Source organism: Leptonychotes weddellii, unplaced genomic scaffold (genome assembly GCF_054177405.1).
Source record: "Leptonychotes weddellii isolate Sample4059 unplaced genomic scaffold, ASM5417740v2 HiC_scaffold_14805, whole genome shotgun sequence".
Lineage (NCBI taxonomy): Eukaryota > Metazoa > Chordata > Mammalia > Carnivora > Phocidae > Leptonychotes > Leptonychotes weddellii.
Window position 1 is genome coordinate 1 of NW_027729099.1, and position 5,047 is coordinate 5,047.

Consider the following 5,047-nt stretch of genomic DNA (forward strand, 5'->3'; position numbering starts at 1 on the left):
TACATTCATTCTGTTCCAATAGCCCCCAAAGTCTTAACTCATTCCAGCACCAAAGAATGTTAGATTGGGAGTTTCACTTTAAAGTAAGAGAATCAGAAAAAGGTGTATGATGACCGAAGAAGAGAGTGTTTCTTTTCTTTTTTTTTTTTTTTAAGATTTCATTTATATATTTGGGGGGGGAGGTGAGAAAGTATGAATGGGGGTGAGGGGAGGAGGAGCAGAGGGAGAGGGAGAAGCAGACTCCCCGCTGAGCAGGGAGCCCGATGCGGGGCTCGATCCCAGGACCCTGAGATCATGACCTGAGCCGAAGGCAGACGCTTAACTGACTGAGCCACCCAGGCGCCCCTGAGAATGTTTCTAATAGAAATTTTAGAAGGTGAAACAGTTATTGATGATTATAAAGCATAGGGTATTACCTAGATCTAGGGCAGTGGTTTTCAGCTAGGAATGATTTTGCCCCAGGAAACATTTGGCAATTGCTGGAGCCATTTTAGGTTGTAGTAACAGGGAAAGGGTGTTGGGGTGGCAGCCACTAGCATCTGGGGGGTAGAGGCCAGGGCTGCTGCTAAACATCCTGCAATGCACAAGACTCTCACAACAAAGAACGATCTGACACAAAATGTCAATAGCATCCCTCTTGAAACCCTGATCCAGGACATGGGTAGTTGAGGCGGAGCAGAGGAGAAGTGTGGAGATGAGATCAAGACTTGAGAGATCAAGGTGGGAAATAAATCCTGTTTATTAGTTCTGTAGTTGCCAAGAATTACGGGAAGCATGACAACAAGCATGGCAGTGCTGAGGAAGACAGCAAGGTGCTAAAGTTTTCAGTGTTGAAGGGTAGTGACCAGGACATTGAGAGATGATTACTTCAGGGGAGCTGGGATTTTGAAGAGAGTAGAAGAAATGGTATGTAAGTGCCAATAGGGAGCACCTCATTGTCCTAAGTTTCCAGCCATGTGGCGGGGAATACAAGCTCTCTCGTGATTGAACCAGAGGAGACACCCAAGGCTCAGATCAAGAAGCTGAAGGGAACTTCAGAAGTCATGGTTACACATTTTCTTCCGGAGGTCTTTATTTAAGCATTAAATAAAAACGATGAAGACTTCCCTGACTCATGGGGTGCCTCGCTGGCTCAGTTTGTAGAGTATGTGACTCTTGATCTCGGGGTTTGAGTTCAAGCCCCATGTTGGGCATAGATAGAGGTTTCTTCCAAAAAAAGAACTTCCTGACTTATTACAAGTTCATTGGAGGTAGAGGTATAACATGGAGCAGAGCACTAATGTTTTTGGAAGGCTATTATTAAAAGACAGGTTTTTTCTTTCCATATAGTGATTTCTGACACTGCTCACTGAGACATTTGGTTTCCTTTTTTTTTTTTTAAGATTTTATTTATTTATTTGACAGAGAGCGAGAGATAGCGAGAGAGGGAACACAAGCAGGGGGAATGGGAGAGGGAAGCAGTCTTCCTGCCGAGCAGGGAGCCGATGTGGGGCTCGATCCCAGCATCCTGGGATCATGACCTGAGCCGAAGGCAGACGCTTAACAACTGAGCCACCCAGGCGCCCCGAGCCATTTGGTTTCAAGTATTGTCTAGAACCGTGGATCTCAGAGTGTGGTCCCTACACCAGAGCAGCAGCATCACGTGGGAATTTGCCAGATGCAAATTCTTGAGCTCCACTCCTAAATCAGAAACTGCGGGGATGGGCTCAGCAGTCTATGCTTTAGCAAGATCACCAGGTAATTCTGTTGCATGCTAAAGTTTGGAAACCACTGATCTAAAAGTAAAAATCTATGGGTGATTAGAGAGGAGAAAGAAACTAGTATTTACTGAACACTAACTATAATCCAAAGGCTTTGTATACCTAATATCATTTAATCTTAACAAGAGCCCAGAGAGGTAGGTATTATTATCTCATTTTTTTAATTGTGGTTAAAATACACACACACACACACACACATCATAAAATTTTCTATTTTAACTATTCTTAAGTATGTAATTTAGTGTCATTACTTGCATTCACAATATTTTGCAACCGTCACCACTATCCATCTCCAAAACTTTTTTTTATCACCCCAAACAGAAACTCTGTAACCATTAAATAATAAGTCTCTATTCCATGACTGCCCCCAGCCCTGGGTAATCTCTAATCTACTTTCTATGAAGTTGCCAATTTCATATAAGTGGAATCACACAATATTTGTCCTTTTGTATCTGGGTTATTTCGCTTAGCATAATGTCTTCAAAGTTCATCCATGTTTCAGCATGCATCAGAATCTCTTCCCTTTTTATGGCTGAATATTCTCCTGCACGTAGACACCATGTTCATCTATGGATGCTGTCACTGGACACCAGCTGTTTCCACCTTTTTGGCTATTGTGAATAATGCTGCAGTGAATACTGGTATACAAGTATCTGGTTGAGTCCCTGTTTTCAATTATTTTGTGTCATTCCATTTTTAAATGACAAAACTAAGGCTCAGACCAAGCCAGGGGCCAAGGCTAGGAACCGGAAAAGCCAGGCCAGTCTGAGGACATAACCCTTCTCACCAAACCCTACATCAGAAAGGGTGGGGCCTACCTACCACCTGCCACAAGCTTTGCAGTGTTATTTATTCCTCAGCATGTGGGTATGTTTTCCTGATCATTTTTTTTTCTTCCACGAAGGATACCAGTTCCACAGATGTTTCCAGGAAAATCCTGCCAGAAATAAGCCGAATTAACCAGTCCCTGATGGAAAAATGGATAGCAGCGGCAACAGGAAGCACTAAACTTGAAGTGGCTAAGAGGTCGCTCTGTCTGATAAGTTATAAATCAAATATTTGTTTTTTTTTTTTTTAAAGATTTTATTTATTTGACAGAGAGAGACACAGCGAGAGAGGGAACACAATCAGGGGGAGTGGGAGAGGGAGAAGCAGGCCTCCTGCCGAGCAGGGAGCCCGATCCCAGGACCCTGGGATCATGACCTGAGCTGAAGGCAGACGCCCAACGACTGAACCACCCAGGCGCCTGCACCAGAAGACTTCTTTTTTTTTTTTTTTAAAGATTTTATTTATTTATTTGACAGAGAGAGAGACAGTGAGAGAGGGAACACAAGCAGGGGAAGTGGGAGAGGGAGAAGCAGGCTTCCCGCCGATCAGGGGAGCCCGATGCGGGACTCGATCCCAGGACCCTGGGATCATGACCTGAGCCGAAGGCAGATGCTTAACGACTGAGCCACCCAGGCGCCCCTCAAATATTTGGTTTTGAAGCCATGGGGTCATTTTATCCTAAACATAAGACAGAAGGTTTGGCTTTGCTGTGAAGGCATGTGCATTTTAACCATGATTCTCTTCTACCCCCTCGAAGTTTGAAGAAGTCACTGATGATCTCATTCATTCATCATTTACTTAACACAGCTATATTGAGGACATACAGTTCCCAGGCACCTTGATAGTCACGGGAGATGCAGGAGTGAATCAAAAACATGTTGTATCTCACAAAGCCCTCATTGAAGTGCGCTCTTTTGTATCTTCAGAGTTTATACTCTGGGGCACCGTAAGTTTCTGTTTTCAGAAGGATGGATTTTATTTAAATCCATGTCTTGGTAAAATCAACTATGAAGGATTTGGGGGAGATTTATCAGCACAAAATATGTCCAGAGTTTGGAAGACTCGTAGGAGAGTAGTTTTCCTTGATGATTCCATGTCATCAGTTGTATAATTGGACCTAAGAGGAGGCATGCTTTATAGTACATTACGACTTAACACGTGTGTTGTTACTTTTACAGTGAAATTATGACGATATTTTCATCTCCTGCTTGTCTGACTGCAAGTTTTTTAAAGAAAAGGTAATTTTTACATGAGATTTATCTTCATTTAAAACACGGGGCGGGGAGGGGAACATTGAGAAATATTTAAAATGAAATGTTTCAAGTCAGTCATTTTAATGTGTATTATTATGTTATCTATGAACAATAAGTCCAACATAGAAAACTCCAAAGGTTGTTACAGAATTCTCCCGTTTTGTAAAGGAATTTTCTGCGAGACCACTGTAAGTTGTAATTCCTAATTCACACACCGCCCTGTCCTCCTCTCTTACCTGACTACAAGGAATGGTGTTTTTTCAAGATCTTTGTGTCCATGAGTGATCATTCTAATGTTGCTTTAGTACTTAGAGGCCAAGGCAGCACTTTGCAGTTCTCTTTGTGGTGGGATCGATAGGGGAATCCAGCAATAGGGAAAATAGATTCTATTTATTTTATCTTGAACTAGGTTCACTACTACAGAGGAGAATCTGATTTCTCTACTTGGTGTCTGATCCAGTCATACAAACAGCTCTCTTGTGAAGTGCTCAACATTTGGTCTTGTATTTCTACCCTTCCCTTTATGCTTTACAATACTGTGCCTGGGAACTGTTAAGAGAGAAACTGAGGCATATTAAACATTTCAAGATTTATTTAAGCAAATACTGACTCAAATTGGGCAGCACACAACTGAAGTGGTTAGGGGCGCTCCACCAACAGGTGCTAGAGGAAAGACTTACGTAGAGAAGGTGCAGGAGCAAAGAAAAGAAATTAATTGACCGGCTATAGCTCAAAGCGTAGTGGGCTGTTTGACTGGTTGTCCTTAGGTTTCGATTTCATAACTGAGGTATTTACAGGCTCAGATTTTTTGCTTACATAGGCCCCCGTAGTGATAGAGCCCCCTCAGTGTAATGGCCTGCTAGTTTAAATTGAACAGTATTTAAAGGAGAAGGAGGATAGCAGCATGAAGGGGCCTTAGGCTGCCTTCTGCCTTCTCTGGAGGCTGATGCCCTGCTGGTGTGTCTGCAGCACATATCACTCGGTCCAGTCCTCCCCCACTAGGTCAGGTCTCATCCCTCCCTGTTGAGTAGGCCCCAAACTGCCTCACAGATTCTGAAGATAGTTATACACATCTTGTGCCCCCTCCTGGCCAGTAGGTGGCACTCACTTAACCCGTGTTGCACGTGTTCTTTGGCTCTGTGTAACCCCCAGTTGTCCCATTGGTTTTTAACCCAGCTGCACTCTCAGTCACTCTTTTTTTTTTTT

General features: G+C 43.2%; 1 long non-coding RNA gene across 1 annotated transcript; it reads left to right on the forward strand.

Moving 5' to 3' along the window:
• The first annotated feature begins 173 nt into the window (after nt 1-173).
• On the forward strand, nt 174-4,076 carry LOC145718378 (uncharacterized). Its single transcript, XR_014141763.1, has 2 exons — nt 174-2,786; nt 3,767-4,076. It is a non-coding gene; the product is annotated as an uncharacterized LOC145718378 (long non-coding RNA).
• Nucleotides 4,077-5,047: the final 971 nt, after the last annotated feature.